Below are 20,811 nucleotides of genomic sequence, written 5' to 3'. Positions count from 1 at the left end.
AAGTAAAAACGTAGATTTGAGCAGCTGTGGTCAGTGAAAACTCTGTAATTATGAAGTATTTAGTTTATGTTGGGATCATTATTTTCCCATCGGTATGTCATGCCTTGCTGGTACACCGTTAACTCTATTAATTTTAGAGTTTGATGCTGACACTGATCAGTAAGCATTAAAAGCATGTGTCATACAGTGATTGAGATTGTTCTTTAAACAAAGCAAATATTTCACTAAATATATAAGAGCAACTAGTATAACCAAGAAAACCTCCGCAAGACATTTTGTGGTGTCTTTTAGAACTGAGAAAATGGACACAAACTTATATATCTTGGCATTTCTGCGCTGCGATTTCTCATAAGTTATCAGTCATCATTGTTTACACCAAAGATGAGCCAAATAAGCTACAACTGGCCGACAAGATATTAGCTATGCCAAAGTACTGTCCTTACGTGAACTCAAATCCAGCAGGTTTCAAAGGCGATCTTTGAATTCTTTATTTGTGTGGGTGTATGACAAACACATGAGGTAAAGGCTGGTGGAGGGGGTTGGTGGGGAAAAGAAGTTGTGAAGAAAATGAAATGGGGGAGATGGCTGTGTGAAGTCAGTAGGCGGAGAGGCTGTGATGAGCAAGAGGTAGGCATCAAACTGAGGTCGGAACTAAATCATTTGTTCCTTTGTTTCTGTTTTTGTTTCCTGGCCCTGTTAGAGCTCATTCCTTTGATCACTGCCTCAAAGCCTGTAATAGTGCAAAGCACTGCGTATGTCAGATTAGTGTGGAAGGGCTGCAGGGGCACACTCAGCTCTATTCTCCCACAGAGCCTGACTCAAAGTGTTCAGCTTCGTCTGAGGGATGATCTGGTGTCAAACTTGTGTCCCCTGATTTGCATCTTTATTTTAAGCAGCGAGTGACAGTATGCAGCTTGATTAAAAGATACTGTAAGTAGTGGCTTATCATAAAAGTGCAAATGGAATATCCGCACCTACCTCTCCAGGCCATTGTGTAGGTGAGTGAGGAATACAGAGCCTCTTCACTAACACAGAAAAGTGTAGTTAGCTGCAAAGAGCACTACTCCAACATGCAGCTGAAGTAAGTACATAACCATTGTATGCAGTCATAGCCTGTCAGTTGGATGGAAATATACAAGGAAGAGACATTTTCTATCTGCACAGTAGAAAATACTTTACTGCTGATGAGAGCAGCTAGTTCATTGTGAAGAACTGAACAGCTTTCTACACTTGATTGCCCGTATTAAGGGAAAGCTCTGTGGCCTAGATATCCATTCAAATGATCTTTCATGCACCTGTTACATCCATAATTGTTTGTAAAGACAAAGACCAAAAGCTTGGATACAGTAATAATTCTGACATGCATCATTTTATTGCTTCAGCTTCTCCATTTATCACTTTGGCTGCTTAACCACAATGAACTGCACTGCTTTGAATACACAAAACTCCAATGGAGATATGCATCTAAGCTCAAATTCAATTTGACAGCCACACATTTAATCATCTCCTGAGAGGTATCTCATTCAAGTTACTCAAGATAATTTACTGCAAAAACACCCTATGTCTATCTGTCAAATAGAACGATTCAGAGGAATTTCCCTCCTCAGATGCTCATTTAGTTCAAGGATTAGTTTGACATTAGCTTTTTGTGTGATATATGAGAAGCACAATACTGTCCCCATGCCTGTAAACTGTGTAAAGATGAATCTACAGCCAGGAGATGGTTAGCTTAGCATAAAGATTGGAAACAGTTTGATTAGTTCTGTCCAAAAAAATAAATAAAATAAGATAATCCTTCTGCCAGTAGCACTAAAGATGATTAACTACAGAAATCTTCTTTAATTTATAGAAAAAAAATAAATGTGGATTTTGTTCTGAACTATTTCTTGGCTGGACCATTGAATTCCTGGAGCCTCCACTGGTTGGCAGCAAGACTTCGGAAGCCACTGTAGCCAAAAAATATATATTTCCAGCACTTAACTCTCTGCAAAGTAACAACTTTTTACATTTGGGCTTTTTTGGAAATGAAACAAACAAGGCCCTGTGTTTATTAGTCAGGTTTTAGATGGTGGTACTAGCTTAAGCGTTATATTCAGACCACAGACTTGAGCACGATATCAAGGTTCTCAGGTACACTGGACTATTAAGATGCCAACGTTGCCTCAAGAAAATAACAAAGCTGAATTGTCAAATGCATTTTGAATGAAATACATTTTCTAAGTAAGGTCACAGTATGATGCATTAGGTATTGTTTCCGCTTTCAAAGATCTGCAATCACCATAACAGGAAGTTAAAGGCTGGTGGAGGCATTTGTTTGAAATGGAGATTTCACATAGGAAGCTTGGTAACCAATATTTTTAGACTTTAGAAGTTTAGCTTTCATTGCTGTTTGGCTAGGTTTAACCAACAAAACTGTTTGGTTAGGTACTGGGAAATATCACACTTTGGGTTACATCTGAACCACTGACCCGTCCAGCGAGGAGATCTGGTGGCTCTGCTGTACTATGTGAAGCATTTTGCTGGCTTGTTGGTCTGGGTACTATTGTTGCCACACTTTTTCACATGATTAAACATTTCTGTCTTCGTAGGAGTGGTCTCTTCCTGAATGACCCCATCAATAGAGCACGAGGGGTCACTGAGTGGTTTGATAAGTCTCAACCAAAATGATCACCAATGGGAGATTCTGGGCCTATGTGTTAGACAGTGTTCTTCACTACCATCATCAAACCAGTAAATGAGGGAATATGTTTTGGAAAATTGGTGTTCGAACCAGTGGTGTAGTGGTCCCTGGAGAAGTGGGTATACTCTTAATTTTCACCTTTTTTTTAATTAGTCCAGAAAAACGCCCTGTTTTAGAAACAGTGACATAGAAGACTACTCTCTTCAATTTATTCAGTCATTTCTAGTTGCCCACTATTATAAAATTATCATGACTTGATTAGGAGCAGTTTGTAGTTATTACTGGTCACACAAGCAAACTGGATTAATGTAACATGTATTTATCATGAGGCAAACATGGTGTTTCAGTTACTTTTGAACATTTATTTAAATAAAATACTTCAAATATGAAGTTGACAGTGCATCCTTGTTCATATTTCATCATGAATAAAACCTCAATATTGTTTTAGGTCGAATCTTAAACTACCTGTCCCCATTCTTGTGTTTTTACTTACTTTAAAATCAACTACCAGCCTAGAGGTTTTCCCACATTATCCCAATCTAGCTAGCTTCAGACTTACGTTAGAATAACGTTAGCCTTTCAAAACGTTAGTCAGACTCGGCCCGACACTCAGTTTAACCTGTTGCGCTTCAGTTGCGCTTCAGTGTCCCGCCCGCGGTACACTTTGAGATCTGCATAAGCAATTTGCTAAATGTCTGAAACTGCAAACGTGATTATACAAACACTATACGCCGATGGAAAGCTTAGATTCTCATGAATCCGCCGGTATAAACCACTTTCAGATGTGATTACCACAGTGGTAATATAAACACATTTGTCCGACAAACAACGAATTTCCATCCATTCGTTCTCTATACACGGCTTTAACGTACACAGCGCGACTCACATTTCCGGGTTCATTAATACACACAGATGAAAATATTCCACAAAAACGGCCATAATCCAACCATAGACATCCAGACGACACAAGCCAGTAAACTATTTTGTCCAAAACATGTCTTGAAGACGGTATATGATCCACGAATAGGTCGTTTTCGAGGAAATGCACCTCGCGATGCGCGTCCAATATTCTCTGTATTTCTCGTCATATTTTTATTTACAAATAGAATATTAGCGATTTTTTTGTACTGAAAATGGCTGGCGACAAAATATCCTCTCCTTGAAATGTGCAGTCATGTTGCCAGTAGTTTAAAACAATGATTCATTTGGAAACCACCTTAAAACTTACCTGAGAATTATATCGTCCATGAAAGTGGGTTCGCTCGATACGTGCCACTCACTTGAAAGGTGTTTATTCTGACTTTCTCGCATTTCCGCGCATCTTTCAAGCAGACCTGTCAATCAACTGGAGTGCCACAGAGGTGTTAGCAAAATTTTCCTCTGTATGACCCGCTCTACTCTGCCTCTGATTGGCTCATCCCTAAAGTTAGCCAATCGAATCAGTGAAGATAGCATGTACCAGCCAATTACAGGCAGAGGAGGGTTGTTCATGGCTTCATCATCCTTAAGGAAAAGAGGGCTACCTGGCACACAGATATTACTTTTTTTTTTTTTTTTTTTTTTTCTCTTTTTGTCTGCATTTATTCTCATTGTTTAACTCCATGAAAGGGGTGTCAACACTTTATGAGATTAATGCATATTTTAGTCTTGCAGCCAAATATCTTATTATTTGGTGCATGCGTGTGACCATCACCAGCCCTCCCTGAAAGCTAAGCTGACACTTTTTATTACATTACCCTGTTTAAGAGCCAGGGAGGGCAGTGCTACACCTCAGTGGTGATGTGAGGGGAAACAAAGGGGTGGACAGGACGAGAGGGGATGGACAGGGACAGGGTCTAGCAAGCAATGCTATTACATCTGAAGAATATCAGGTGTTGTGCTATTCCCAACTAATAATTACCCATCAATAAGACAAAAAAGCAAACACATACACAAGAGAACAGAAAACCAAACAAACAATAAATAAATAAATAAATGAAAGAATAATTAGCCAGACAGTACTAAACACCATAGTTGTGGGTGTCATGTTAGTATAGAGTGGAATAGGCCAGATGATACTAGAGGAAGATACTAGAGAAAAGGAGAGAGGGTTTAGTTTGAGATTAGACTCTGGAGAGAGTCTCAGCACATTCCGGCGGGTCCCATCACTGCTCAACAGCGGAACTCGACAGGAGCTGGTGGGACCTGAGCAAACATGCACATGCAAGTGTGAAAGACCCCGAAGCCCAGAACAGCCATCACAGCAGTGCAGTGCCAAGCCGACAGGGCACCCCCCCACAGGCCGAGGAGCCACGGGGCAGCGCCCCCAGAGAGCAACCGGGGCCACCATGTACCACACGGACCCCGAAGACAAGAGGGCGAAGCTACCAACACCCCCAGCACGCCGGAACCGGCCCAGGCAGCCCGGGGCAAGCGGACCCACCCGCCACCCAAACCCCAACCCCGCCCGCCCCAGCCCCCACCAAACCCCCACACCCCACCACCCCACCCACCCACACCCCACCCACCCCCCACCCCCAAGGGGGGCCGACGGCCCCAAGCAGCCGGGAAGCCAGACACAGGGGCAGAGCGCCCCGCCGAAGGGACGGCAACCAGCCCAACACCGGGGCAGGCCGCCACCGGAGGCCGGCCGGAGGGAACCGGAGCCGGGACCCAATGCGAGTCCAGAGGGCAAAAATGGACAGAGCAGTGGGGCCCGGCAACGCCAATGGGGGGGGCACCCCGCATACCCACCCGCACCAGCCCCCGGGCGAGCACAGCACACCCAAGGCCCCCACATCCCGCGACACGAACCAACCCCCCCACCAGGATAGAGGCACCACACACAACCAGCCCGCGCCAAAGCCACAGCACCCACCAGGACAGCCAGTCCAGATCCCGCAGCCCAACAAGGGTCACCGCACCAGCCGGGACCAGCAGGACACGCAGGAGAACCCCCACAGGCCCCGGACCCCCGGCCCCGGGGACCCCCAGCCACAGCGACACGGATGATGGTGCACCCCGCCGCCCCATAGCCGTAAAGCCATATGGGGGCCAGATCCCACCAGAGAGGCCATAACGGTGAAACCCACCCGTTATTCTCCTATTAATATGTCTCCCGATCCCTAACGGGAAACATTATCCCAGCACCGTGGTAGTGTAACCCTGGGTGTCATGTGGTGCATTAAAAGTGGGAAGGCTGGGGGGCGTTAGCCAACCCAGACCTAGCCCCAAGGTGAGTGTGTGTGGTGCATTAAAAAAAAAAGATTGGAGAGCAGGGGAGGCAGGCAAGAGGGTGATGAGGGGGAGACAGGGCCGTATAGCCCTGCCACCCGCCCCACCACAGTGCCCATCGTTCCCACCCCCACCTGCCCTCGGGGCCCTAAATGTTGTGTCCCTATATGTGCCTAAAGGTTGCTATTTACAGTGAGGTGTGAAAAATGTGAGGTGCACAATCAGAGGCATTCTGGTGTGGATCTGGCCCAAGAGGACAAAGCAGTGGGGGAGGCAGGTAGCAAGACCACCGGTACTGACGCAGAGGGCCCCCAGAGCCAAGAGGCAAGGGACCGGGGAGGGCCCACACGAACCAACTGGCCCAGCCGGCACAAGAACCCCCCGGGAGCTGCAGATCAGAGCAGCGCCCCGGCAGGCGCCGTAGCCCCAACACAGGTCAGCCACATGCGGCGCCCCACCCCGAAGGGGGGACCAGGCCGCGCCACAAGGAAGCGAGGGCCACAAGCCGCCACACCCACCCAGGAGCCGGCACGACAAGGACGCAGGGCGCCCACCCCGCAGCGCCCCCGAGACCCCACCCACCCCACCACACCCCAGGACAGCACCAGGCCCGGACGGAGGCCCCCAGCCAGCAGAAACTGGACTCCAGTGGGGGCACACAGGCCAGGATGAAGGCCTGTGCCCAGGTGGGCCAGAGCCACCCCCCCAGAGAGAACACCCAGCCCCCGCGCCAGACCACCCGCCCGCAGAGGGCCACCGGCCCCCCACGGGAGAGGGAGAGGGGCGAGGAGGGGCGGGCAGGCAGGAGAGGAGGGAGGAGGAGGGTAGCGGAGCAGGAAGGGACAGGGGAGCAACGGAGGGGCCGACTCACCCGAAGCCCCCCGGACCAGCCAGGCGCCCAGGAGAGATCAGCCGCCGACACCCCAAGGTCCAGGGAGAGCGTGCAGACCCAGCAGACCTAGAGCTCAATGGGGGAGACACCCGAGACATCCAACACCAGGGAGAGGGGCACAAGCCACCCCGACCCCGCAGAGCCAGAGAGCAACCCCGGGAACCCTAGAGGAAGGTCACCACCAGTGCATGCATACGGTTTTGAAGTCCATGGTGCTATCAATCTTTGAGAGTTGTAGTGTTAATAAACTGAAATAAAACAGAGGAAAGTTAGACCATATGCACAGACAGAACAGGTATTACAGATTTTTTTTTTTTTTTTTTTTTTTTTTTAAATAAATAATGGAGGCAGTGGCATACGCCCACATACAAGCAGGAGCTATAAGTTAATATTTAATGAATTAATAAATGGAGACCATTTTTCTTTAAATGAGTCCAATTGTTTTTTCCGGGTAGCAGACATTCTCTCCAGTGAAATGTGTTCTGTGAGGAGGTTTAGCCAATGGATGATGTTGAGGGCTTTCTTATCTTTCCAGTTGACTAAAATAGTTTTTTTGGCAATGGCGATAGCTGCAAGTGTGGGTTGGATGTGGATAACCGGTAAGGCTGTTAGCGTTAGGTCACCAATTAGGCAAATGTTCGGGGAATGTGGAATCCCACAGCCCAAAATATCGGAGAGTTTCTGTGTGATTAGTGCCCAGAATTGATAGACAGGTGTACATAGCCAAAGGGCGTGAAAATATGTGTCAGCCATGTTTTGAGTGCATTGAGTACATGTGTCTGAGTTTGAGAAGCCCATTTTATATAATTTATATTGGGTTATATGCGTTCTATGAAGAACCTTAAATTGGATCAGTTGTAAGTTGGTATTTTTTGTCATTTTAAATGTGTTTTCACAGATCTGGGTCCAAAAATCAGAGTCAAAGGATTTGGACAAGTCTTCTTCCCATTTGTGAGTTGGTAGGTGAATAGAATCTGTCTTTGAGAGTAAACTATAAATTTTTGAGAGGTTCTTTTTGTTTCTTGGAGACAGTTTCGCAATATATTTGACAAATTCAGGTGGCTGTAAATCAGTTGGCTGTGGATTAGACTGAAGCGATGGAATTCTACTTGTAAGCGTCTTCTTTACCTGTAGGTAGTGGAGGAAGTTTCCATTTCTTATTTCGAATGTTTGGAATAAGTTTGTATATGTCCTAAATATGTTATCATCAAAAAGGTGGTGGAGGTGGGTGACTCCTCTCTCTGCCCACGTCCTGAAATAAAGAGCTATTTTATTGTTTGCAAAATCAGGGTTGTGCCAGATTGGGGACAGTATGCTGGGTTTTAATTGGGAGCCTGTGACCTCCAATGTTTTCCACCAGGCAGACAAGGTGGAGGCAATCATTGGGTTCTTGAAGCAGGAGTGATGTTTAAGGGCGGAAGTGATAAAGGGCAGGTCAGAGATTTTGATCTGGTTACAATCTAACTGTTCTAGTTCCAGCCAGGAGTTATATTCTACATGTGGATGAATCCATTTGGTGATATACTGAAGTTGGTTGGCTAAGTAATAATACATGAAGTTGGGGGCTCCCAGTCCCCCTTCTGATTTATTCCTCTGGAGGGTGGCCAGACTGATTTTAGCCTTTTTGTTCTTTGAATAGAATTTACCAATGGCAGAGTCTAACGATTGAAACCACTTTGATGTGGGTTTAAACGGAATCATGGAAAAGAGGTAGTTGATTTTAGGTAATATTTTCATTTTAACCGTAGCTAATCGTCCCAAAAGGGAGATGGGGAGGTTATTCCATCGCCTTAGATCATCACAGACTTTATCCAAAAGTGGGGTGTAGTTCAGGTGAACTAGCTCTGAGAGTTTGGAGGAAATATTTATGCCTAGATATCTGATGTTGCCAGTAGGAATAGAATAATTCGAGGTTTGGACTGTGGGATTCCATGAGTTTTCTGTTAAAGGTAATATGATTGATTTTGACCAGTTGATGGAGTAGTCTGAAAGACGTGAGAAGGTTGTAATGAGGTTAAATACTTCCTTCACTGAGGTTTTCGGTTCTTGTAGGTAAAGTAAAATGTCATCTGCGTATAGGTTAATTTTGTGTTCAGTCTCCAGAGCACATATACCTTTGATATCAGTGCTTTGACGTACAGCTGTTGCTAATGGTTCGATAAAGATCGCAAACAATAAAGGAGAGAGTGGGCATCCTTGTCTCGTTCCCCTTTGCAAACTGAAACTTTGTGAAGTGATTCCATTAGTGGTGACTGTAGCCTTGGGTGAGTTGTACAGAGCCGATATCCACTGGATAAAAGACTCTCCGAAGCCAAATTTGCGGAGCACAGCGAAGAGAAAAGACCAATTGACTTTGTCAAAGGCTTTTTCTGCATCCAGTGACATAACGATAGCTTCTTTATTGTGGTGTTGCGTCAGAGAGATTAGATTAAGAAGTCTTCTGATATTGTTGGTGGAGTGTCGGCCATTTATGAAACCAGTTTGATCATAGTGGATCATTGACGGGATAATTTTCTCCAACCTAGAGGCGAGTGCTTTAGAGATAATTTTGATGTCAGTGTTGATTAGTGACAGAGGTCGATAGCTGGAGGGGAGTGTAGGGTCTTTGTCTGGTTTCATTAATAATTTAATTGCAGCTGTATTCATATGTGAACTTATATAACCATTATTTTTAATCTCTGTCACTGTCCTGAAGAACAGGGGTGCTAACATTGACCAGAATTGTTTAAGAAATTCAGCAGGGAAGCCATCAGGACCAGGTGCCTTGCCTGCTGGCATACTGTCTAATGCACACTGTAACTCTTTGATAGATAATGGAGCATCTAGTGTGTCTCTATAATCTGATGTTAATTCGGGCAAGTTTAGATTGTCAAGAAAGTTATGAATATCTTCTTCGTTTGGGTTGACTGTAGATGAGTATAAACTCCGGTAATAGTTATAGAAAGTCTGATTAATTTCCTGGGGTGACTGAGTGTATTTTCCTGAGGGATCCTGAATTGCTGTTATGAAGGATTTTTCTTTATTGCGCTGGAGTTGGTTTGCAAGAAATTTTCCTGTTTTATTGTTGTGTTCAAAATTATTATATCTCAGCTGTTGTAATAGGAACTCTGTTTTCTTTGATAAGATATTATCGAGTTTTAGTTTAACATTTTGTAGTTCAGACCATAATTGATCACTTGGATTTATTGCATAGTTCTCCGTAAGTTCTTTAATTTTTTCCTCAATTTCTTCCTGTAGTTGTTGATCCTTTTTTTCTTGTACGAGGAGTACGATATTATTTTGCCTCTGATTACGGCTTTTCCAGTTTCCCAAAGTAAAGATGGAGATACATCGTTGGAATCATTGTTTTTAAGAAAGTCTGCCCACTCACTTCTTATTATTCGATCAAATTCATGGTCTTCGAGTAGAGAGATGTTTAGGCGCCAAGTCAGAGGAGGTTTAGGGATGGAATCTGTCTGCAGGCTGAGAGATATTGGTGCGTGGTCGCTGATAATGATTGGGTGAATTTTAGTAGTAGCTTTGTGTGCGATAGAGTTATTTGAGAGGAAAAAGTCAATTCTTGAAAATGTTTGGTGCACCTGAGAGAAAAAGGTATAGTCCCTCTTTGTTGGGTTTTTGAGTCTCCAGACATCTTCTAGTCCAAAATCTTTCATATAATCCTGCATGACTTTTGCTGATTGTGGTTGTTTTGCATGTATTGGACTATGAGATCGATCTAGTGACGGGTTTAATACTATGTTGAAGTCGCCACCGATAATGGTTGTTGAGTTAGCGGATAGGTCTGCTAAGTGGGAGAAAACCACATGAAAGAAGGCTGGGTCATCATTATTTGGGGCGTACAGATTAACAATTGAATATAATTTATTAAAGATTGTTGCCTGGATAATAATATATCTGCCCTCTGAGTCTGTTATTGTGCTATTTAAAGTGAATGGTACTCTCTTATGGATGAGAATAGTGACCCCTCTTTGTCTGCTGTTATAACAAGATGAAAAGATGGTATTATAATTACAATCTAATAGAGATTTTTCTTCTGATTCTACTAAATGCGTTTCTTGGAGGAGCAAAATATCTGCTTTTAATTTGGAGACATAGTCCATAATTTTAACTCTTTTTGTTTGTGAGCGTATGCCATGAACATTCCAGGCTACAATATTTAACTTGAACATAAAGAGAGATGTTCAGTCATTGAATAAATCGCAACATAGAGTATCGTCTGTGTGTGTCCCTGTGAGCTGTTTGTTGCTGTCTGTGAGCTGTGGGCGTTGGAGAACGATGCACATAGCAACTCAGGATCTATATATACATTATATAATAGCACGATATTGCCTGAAACATTATCAACAAACACATTATCAAACATAGAAGCACAATAAACATGGGGGGTACATAGGGTGTAAGTGAAAATGAGGGGGGTGAGTGTGTGAGAGGGGGAGAGGGGTAAAGGGAAACATATAGAGATGGAGAGACAGAAAAGGAGGAGGAGGAGGGGGTTCTCCAGTGGGGAGTGTAGATAGGGAGGGTGACACATTTACATTCATGCGATTTTGATTTTTTTTTTTTTTTTTTTTTTTTAATTACGTTTTCTAAACTAAATTAATAGGTGGTATACTAAGTGTTTAAGTCTTTATTATCATTCTTATTATTATTATTAGAAGAGCCAGGGTGTAATAGAAGTTTCCCGAAATAACTGCCCATCTATGTATAGTTTGTCCACAACTAGTGCGGTCCGTTTACCTTTCTGCCTGTGTTCTTTCATGATGGGGTATAAAACTTTGCGCCTCTCGTTTATTTCTCTGGGAAACTGGTCATTCATTCCGTAAGACGTACCTTTCAGCTCCCGTCCTTTGCTCCTTACAAGCACTTTCTGTTGGAAGTGCTCGAACTTTGCGACGATAGGACGGGGGCGGTTTCCACCTCGGGGTCCAATCCGGTGGATGCGGTGGAAAGTGATGTTTTTAACCGTGTCCGCAGGGATTTTAAGCGCTGACACCATGAAGTTTTTAACCAAAGACTCTGGATTATCCGGTGTGGATTCAGCGATGCCAGAGAAGATCAAATTTTCCCGCATACTCCTCGACTGAATGTCCAGGACGGTCTCCTTCAGGGTTTTGTTTTCTTTTTTAAGTGTACTCACCTCTGAAGTGACGGCTGTCAGCGTGGACCGGAGTTCTGAGTTGTCTCTCTGCAGGTCATCTATCTGCTGGTGAGTGAACTCCAGGGTTGTCTTCAGGTCCTTAATCTCCTGGTGAAGCAGACCAAGGATATCGAGTTTTTTATTAATAGATTCAAGAACACTTACCTGGATATCCGTGGTCAACAGGTCTTGTGTGTCAGTCGCGGAGTCGGCCTTCTTCCTCTTGTTTGGGTTTGGGGTCGGGGTCTGGGTGACTGATTCCTCCATCGTGCACCGGATGAAGCAGTCGTCGATAAATCTCTCGAGGTCCTCCACCTTTAGCACTACTTCTACGATCTTGAGCAGGCTACTTAGGTTGTTTTTTTTAAATATAAATTAGTCGAGAAAACGGCGATTTGTTTAGTTCTAATCTAGCAGCTGGGGGCCGCCATGTTGAATTTTCGTCACTCTCGCAGAATCTCGCGATCTCACAGCATCTCGTCCTCTCCTCTTTATAGAATTTTTTTAATGGATCTAGAATTTTTTTAATGGATCTTACTGAATGATGCGCACCAGGGAGCATTAGAAGTGGGTATACGCAATGCTAACTGAAAAATAAGTGGGTATACTCCGTATACCGCCGTATACCCTGGACTCCACCACTGGTTCGAACTCCGTTGGAGTTCCAGAGACTAAGACAATCAATGTTTAAGCATGATATTGATCTCATGGCACGTGATTGGCCAGTACCTTACTAAGACATTTGATGTTGGGATTTCCTTCCATTTGTCACTGATCTGTATGTTGATTAGAAATGGGAATTTGTGATATGTCACAATCAAACACTGCAATTTCGTATAGGAATATTTTAAGGAGACAGAGCTCTATGATTCTACTTCTACTGTCACTCAGTATGAGCAAAATGTTCTTTTGGTGAAACCATTGAATTTTTTTTTTTATGGAGAATTCAATTTTCAGACAGGCTTTTGTGGAAAGAAAACCTTACTGATTCCAGAAAACAGTAAATAGCATCATGTAGAACTCGACCAAACTTTTCATTTATTTTACTGACATCTTCTGCATCTTGTGACCATTTTGGCTTAAGGACAGCTTCAGCACCCATTAAGCCAACCCACAGTCACACTGTGTGCCATCAGTCTCCTCTGAGCCATTTGTGAAAACTAAATTTAAATAGAGTTTCTATTTACTCTCTCCTCCTATCCCCGGTGGGTAGCCAAATCGGAGAGGAAGCCAAATGAACTCTGCCTAACCAATTAGCTGAGTGGGCTGCACAAGCAAATGACATGACAGTGTGTGGCTGCTTCATTGCTGCAGGAGGCCCCAAGGTCTGCAGGATCCCTCCCTCGCAGATGAGAAGATTTAAGAAGGATTCCAGTTCCTGAGCCAACTGTAACGTTAATTACTTTAAGGGGCCTGGGAGTATGATGTAGCCTCTCTGCCCTCTGGGGCCACAATTGAATTTCTTCAATTGACCTGTAGCAGAACATTTAAGCAAGCTGACTTGCTAAAGAGCAATACTTGAAGAGTTTTAAATGACCATCAGGATCAGAGAAAGATTGTAAAGCTTTTACTTATTACTATATAATGATGCAATTCAGGCTTCTAATAGCTGCAATTCAGACCTCTGCTTAAGCACCCACTAGATGAGCTTATTTCTTTTTATTATGTAATTCTTTTTTTTCCTCCGCAGTACCCTTGCGGTATTTTTGCAGCTGCCTCAAGTGCAGCGGAAAGTGGTCTCCAGAAGGATGTACACATTAGTGTGAAGTTCTCTGTTAATTGATCAGGTGTCATAAAAACTGTATGACTATCATTCTGAGAAGTCAGTGTAAAGCTGTGGATCGCATTTTTCTCAGTAGATGTGAAGGATAAGTGGACTGACATTGACTTGCGTGACAGAAGAAACGGATTGAATGCAGGTGTTCTGGTCCACATGAGTGTACAATCCATTTCTGATGCCTCTACATTAAAGACTGAGCGGAAACATTTAGCAACAAGCTCTTTTCTGAAATAAAAAATCATTTGCGGTGAATTTTTACCAACAAACTTTTTAGAGATTTGAGAGTTGACAGACAATTTAAACGTTTAAAATGCACTATACCATGGGCAATCTTTCCCTCAAGCTCAACAGGGCACTGGATGAGGCCCGAAATGCAGTAGTAGTATTCTGTCAAACTTTGGGTAAAAATAGAAGTGATCAGAGCACATAGTATACAGGCGGACAGTGAAGTGGATAATTATTCAGAGGTTCAGAAGTCTGTCTGGATGTTTTGATAGAATTTTTTTTTTTATCACATAGCTGATTCAGAAGACTTGTTTTTCCAGCCTAAATTTGTCAAGTGTTTGACAGAAACATTTTGGATGGAGGATGGCTTCAAGAGACACTTAAGCTCAATGTTGTCCGTTGGCTGGTGACCTAACACTGCTCCATTATGTGCTCATACACTCCAAAGTGGTGTGACACAAATAGTTCATCATTTGGTGGTGCCAAAGACATCTTTACATGTTTTGCCACTGTGCTTGCATTGACAATTTTGCCGTGAACCTAACTCACTGATCTATCACTGTATAGTGGTCCCAGTTGATTACACAATGTATTCTGTACAGCACAGAAGTCTAATCACTTGAGTCTAAATCCACAAGTACAGTGGTGGAAAAACGTTTTTGGGGATGCCATGCCTTTGTGAAATATTGCATTAAGAATCACTCTTAGGTCTTGAAGTGCAATATATTTTAGTACAGTTACAGTCAAAATATTCAACAAATCTCGAAATAAAAGCCATTAAAAACCTTTTTTGATTGGTCCATAAAAATAGAAGAAATTTTGAGCATTGGGTCATTTTGTACCAGTGATCCACTAATGAAGGCTGTGCTTTTTATTTAAAGACACAATTTTTGTTGCTGTGCTTCGTGTCTGTATAAAACCAGCACATGTGAAAGTTCTTCAGAGACAAAAGTAGCTAAAACTAGGAACCTAATGCAGGAAACACACCTGAAGATACAGATTCTCAGCCAGGAAGGGTACAGTTTCAACCAGATAGCCAGGAGTTGCAGATGCAGTCCTTCAGCAGTTGGATACATTCTGCAGAAATACAGACCAACCAACAGCTCGAAAGATAAACCGAGATCTGGGAGTCCGAGAGTTTCGCCAGCAAGAAATGACCACATCCTTATCCACATGTGCAGGGAAAACCACCAAATGACATCACAGGAGCTTCAGTAGCAGTATTCAAACCAAAATAGTGTCCAGTGTTCTACCTGCACTGTACGTGACCGACTTTCAGATCATGGCTTAAGGTCCTACAAGGCTGTCAAGAAGCTCCTGATCAATGAGAGAGAGAGGTTAGCCCGGCGTCGTTGGGCCCAAGAACACACGAACTGGAAAACCGGGAATTGGAAGAAGATTCTGTGGTCAGATGAGTCCAGTTACCAGCTTTATATTCCTTGTGCTAATGTGAGGGTACGCAGAAGGCCAGGCGACGCATTATCTCCGGCATGTACAGTACCTACTATCAAGCATGATGGAGGCAGTATCATGGTTTACGGATGCATGAGTGCTGCTGGTGTCTCACTGTCTGTGATGACACCCTGAACTCTGCTAAGTATTGTGCCATTTTCCAAACCCAGTTGCTCCCTGTGCATGTGCACTGTTCCGTTGAGGTCAAAACTGGATGCTTCAACAAGATAACACCCCTTGCCACCCATCCAGGGCCAGTAGAACTTGGCTGAATGAGCACAGTATTCAGGTCTTAGAGTGGCCAGCTCAATCCCTGAACATGAGCCCCAATGAAAATCTGAGGTGGATTATCAAAAGGTCTGTTTCAAAGCATAAACAAAGTAATTTAAAAAAATTAGAAGCAGTAGTTCAAGAAAAATTAGACGAGATTACCTCTTAACAGTGTCAAAGACTGGTAGGGAACATGCCAGCCAGGATTAGAGCTCTACTGCATGCTAATGACAGAACTACTAAAGATTAATTTGATCATTTTTTAATATTTTTTTTGTTCAATTTTGAACACATTCTCTGTTATTTGTTGACTTTGATACCAACAAAGTTGAGAACTGACATATTGAAACCATCAAGAATTGAGTTTTGTTTGTTTTTCTCGTAAACGATAAACAAAACAAAAAAAATTGTATTTGTTTGTGTCTTTCTAATGCAGCCACACCTTTAGAAACACAAAAAAGATTTTTCCACAAATATTTCATGATAGTATTTGAGATTGTGTAAAATTTTTAGGGGGTCTGAAAACTTTTTTCCACCACTGTATATTCTAACTGTACGAACTCAGCTTTCATGTCATGTGTTTTCAAACAGACTTCCTAATGCTGAGTAGAGTAAAAGCCAATCCATGGTGTCCACATGACCAATGCAGGGTTTGAAAGTGGACAGTGGGCATACATGTGGTTCATACTACAATAGCTGCACATTGGTCTGCCATTGTTCTCCTGCAGAGGGTCACTATGCCCCACATAACAAAGTCAGAAAAACAGACTGGGCTCCCATGGCTGTGTCTGAAAGGTCAGCCGGGACTTTGCTCTTTTCTACAGGATATAGCACTGAGTTACAAATTGGACTGTAGCACTGTGTCGCTGTGACTGTTTCTGAGCTGCGTCAAGCACAGAGTGTGAACGTAGCACAGGGTTTTTAGAAAATTTAGAACTTCCCACAGAGTTTAAGCTCTGTCAGTGGAAAGTATGTCCAAATCAAAGCACCTCCAGATTTGGGCTGCATCTACTTTAGTAACAAATCTATTAATGTTGAATTAGAAAGGTGCAGATGATAAACAATCTCCTTGGACAGCCTCTCTTCTAAACAAGCATTTGTTTTAAGCACCATTTGTTTTCTTGGCACATGTACAGTCAGCGCAGTCCACACGGTTACAAATTTTGAGCTGCACGGTGGTGTTAACAGAGGAGTCTGTATGCTGCCTCATGGACGGGTCGATGTCAGGATATATGTCATGCTTGAATTGGCCTTCAGGTGACTCCACAGGGTGTTCTTCCCATGAGCTCTGTGCGGTTCAAGGGGTTCTGGAGGTTTTTAAAGGAAACTAGTGAGTAAGGTCAAACCCCGACTTAGAAATATGTTCAGACTGACCCTGATCTTCAACCTAACCTCTATACATGGGATGTGTTGTCAAGGAACAATTTGCTCTACGCCAGAGTGAGGTGTGGACTGCTGCAGCTTATGACTTGACCAGATGAAATCAGGATACATTTAAACGGAATTCCTTTTCACAAAGTCCAGTTGTACTTGTTTACTTTTGAAAACAGCTTCCTCTTCTTTCATGTGCTGCTGGTCAGTTTAACATATTCCTATCAGCAGTGTTTATTTTAAAAGTGCAATAAATGGTGACTTTTTTTATAAAGACCAAAAATGCAAAGTTTGGAACTTGTCAAAGGGAAAATATTAATGTCAGTGTTGCACAAACAACAGAGTAGCAGGTAAGATAGTTCTCATCATGAGATACTTTTGTTCCTCCCTCTGTAACCTACCATTAAGAAAAGGCACGAAAATAACACGCCAAGTCACATCATGCGTTATCGGAACATATTTTTTACATTTGCCATGTCACCGCATGTATGTAGAGGTGACAGACGACACCCTCACTGCGACCTTTATGCCAGCCTTAACCATTTTGCATGTGATTTTAATGCCATACAATGGCACATCAAAAGCTTAAATGCTATCAGTCATGTGCTATTTATAAGCAGTCCCATGATGTCATATCACCCTCTGCACTGTTCAAAATCGCTTACGAAGCCACAGTAACCAGCTTTAACACCAGACATGTTCAATATATTCAGATAAATCAGCACTACCTATCATCCCATTTAAGCCTTTAGGGGAAAAAAATGTGTCTTGCTATCTCCATCATGTGTACCAAAAACAAATCCACGAGGTCAACCCAGAAATTTAAGATACAAGTTTGACAACAACAGATTCCTCCTACGTTTGTCTGTAATGTAGCCTAGATAACATCTCAATATAGTTCTTTCCTTTGCCATTGGCTATTGGACTAGTTTCTCATAACTGCCTGCTGTCACTCAAAAATATATGTGCCCTACAAACCTTATTAGAGAATGTGCTGCAATGAAGATACAACTGCAAACCATTTCTAATAAAAAAAAAAAAAACACAGTGTTTTTCTTTGTGTTTTATGGATTAGTGTGTTGACACGCACTTATCCACTCGCTGGTATTTCTTTATATCCTTATCTTGTATCCACAATGTGCCACATAGCCAGATAAAGTTATTTTCTAAGTGACAAAACTCTTGTAACTCCAAATGTCCTCTGTGATCACAGCCACCAGTATTGATTTTTTTTTTCCACTCCTGTCCTCACTGACCTTTCAGGATTTGGTTTCATGGCTGTGTCGAACACTGACAAGGTTATCTCGGCAGATAAGCAAATTAAAAGTACAAAAACTCAAAAGTCATCATTTGGACAACCAACACACTTGTGCCTTCAAAGCTACTAAAGTGCTTCCAGACATAATCAGTTTTGCTTTGTTTTTTCAGCATAATTAGTGTCACAAACCAGATGGAATTCCACTGAATTTCATTCGCCACTGCAAAAATAATTGATCTCCCCATCCCAATTTGTATGACCTTATCTCTTCAGTCCTGACACGGATAGCATTATACTATCAGCACAAATAATTTGTGTCAAATCACTCTTGCAGAAACTGAGCCAAGGGTCACTTCAGGGGAAGAATCTTACATTGTATGCATACTAATCACCAGCATTGTAATTTATGAAGAATTAGCACCTTCTGGATTTATTGTCTACTTTTCACAGGCTGTGTTTTTGGAGCTTCATTTCCAGCATTAAAAAGAATTTCAGCTCAAAAGCTGTACTAACAATCCCAGCTCTTAGCATGCATGTTATTATTACACACACACATATACACACAAAAACTCAGCTACTAAGTGAAGGTAGTTAAAAAAGAAAATGGACTTTCTAAAGCCTCCAGAAATGTCAAATAAAGTCATCAGCTAACCCGTTGTCCTCTCTTGCATTCACCGTTTGCTTGCACAACACAAGTTAATCACTCACTGGTTTCTTTCTGTTGTCATGCAGAAATAAAACATTTGGAAAATGTTGAAACCATGCCTTTGCAGAGCTTTTGTAGTACTGTATGTTTTTGCCGTACTAAATGAGTTAACAATCCGCTGCATGTCACAGACCTTTGTCACAGCAGACGTTTTGACTTGTCACAGTAGGAAGAGCACAAGGGGAATTAACGATGGTTCATTTCCATTAAGAGTCCCAGTAAGCCATGACAGCGAACCAGCATGCACAAACGCAGGACTTCTCCTAAGTGGAATGAAGTCATTACTGATACAACTGTGTTTTTCCTGTTGTGAGAAGTCAAAACGTCTGCTGTAAAAAAGGTCTATTTCCATATGTTTCACATGGTTCATTGCCCGGTGAGGATGCAATTTCGGAGCCTGGCATGCAGGTTCTTTGCTCCTTTGAGACTTCTTTTACTATTGTGAGGATGATTGACTGCACTGATACAGCCAACAAGTGCATACTGGAGATCATTTTGTGATGTTTGATAGATTTGATGTATTGATTTTTTGAACTGGACCTCATCAGAGTTGGGTCTAATACATTGCAAAGTAATTAGTGGTGGGACGCGATTTAAAAAAAAGAAATCCAGGCTTTGTAATTAATTAATCACGATTAATCACATTTTGTCAGATAGCAATATTTGACACAATAAGCAGTTCAAATAAATTTTAATTGACAACTGGATCGATGAATAGACATATATGTGAACTTAAACAACAAAACACTTTTATTTATATTTATTTGTGCATTTTTCATTTGTCTACTACAGTCACAGATTACTGCAATCTCAAAGTGCAATTGTAGCTACTATGTTCAACATTTTAAACATTTTTAGAAAAGGAAGCACTTTCAATGTCTTGAAAAATGGTCTATTATGGAGCGGCTCCAGCATTTGCCTGTACCAGGACTGTTTTAGCTAGCATTTGCTCTGGTGCTTGCGACAACACAATACCGTATGCTTGAAATGCTGCTGCTGTGATAAGTAAACTCTTTGTTGCACAATTTGCACACAACCAGGCTTTTATCCATGCTGTCATCGGGAAGATTTTTAAGTGAACATTTTCCACCCAACAAGCTCAACGCGGTCATCGTCCATCACTGTTCACCAAACTTTCTTGTGCACTGACTTCACGCCTGTGCATCTTCTTCACGGTTGACAAATAGACTTTAGGTACATTACCGCCACCTGTTGGGCTGGAGTGTGCATCAGTGTTAGCGATGTGCCACAAATTCGGGAATGAGAAAGGTGCAATTACGTGTGTTCTTTTTTTAATACATTATTTTGTCTGTAATTAATTAATGAAAACAAACATGTTAAAGTCTCAGCCCTTGGAATGATGTATTACTGCACTTGTAATACATTTAATGTAGAATGAAGGTATGTAACACTTCACTGTTCTTAAATTCAGTTGAGGCAGCCTATTTCCAGTGCCACTTTGACTCTCTTAGATATACAACTGAGCCTTGTTCTTATGGTAACATAATCTGTGAAGAGCTGCTTTTCACCAACTCTGCTGTTGGACTTGTGTTCACATTCTAAAAAAAAACAGTATAAACAATCTTATATGTGTCCATGTATTGGGCGATGGATATGTGTTCATATGTGGGTATATGTAAGGTTTGAAGCTGGGGCAGTAATATTGTTGTTTCCACAAACTGTAATTTAAGGGGTCTGAGACGAAAGTAAACCTCCTCCTGGCTCTGCTTTCAGGCTTTAGAAAATCTAGCCAGTGAGGGGAGATTTCAACCTTTCACTCAGCAGATGACACAATTTAAAGAGGTCCACAGTGAGAAGGCGGTGTTG

The sequence above is a fragment of the Acanthochromis polyacanthus genome, chromosome 14 (genome assembly GCF_021347895.1).
Source record: "Acanthochromis polyacanthus isolate Apoly-LR-REF ecotype Palm Island chromosome 14, KAUST_Apoly_ChrSc, whole genome shotgun sequence".
In the NCBI taxonomy this organism is placed as follows: domain Eukaryota; kingdom Metazoa; phylum Chordata; class Actinopteri; family Pomacentridae; genus Acanthochromis; species Acanthochromis polyacanthus.
This window is presented reverse-complemented; position numbering follows the sequence as displayed.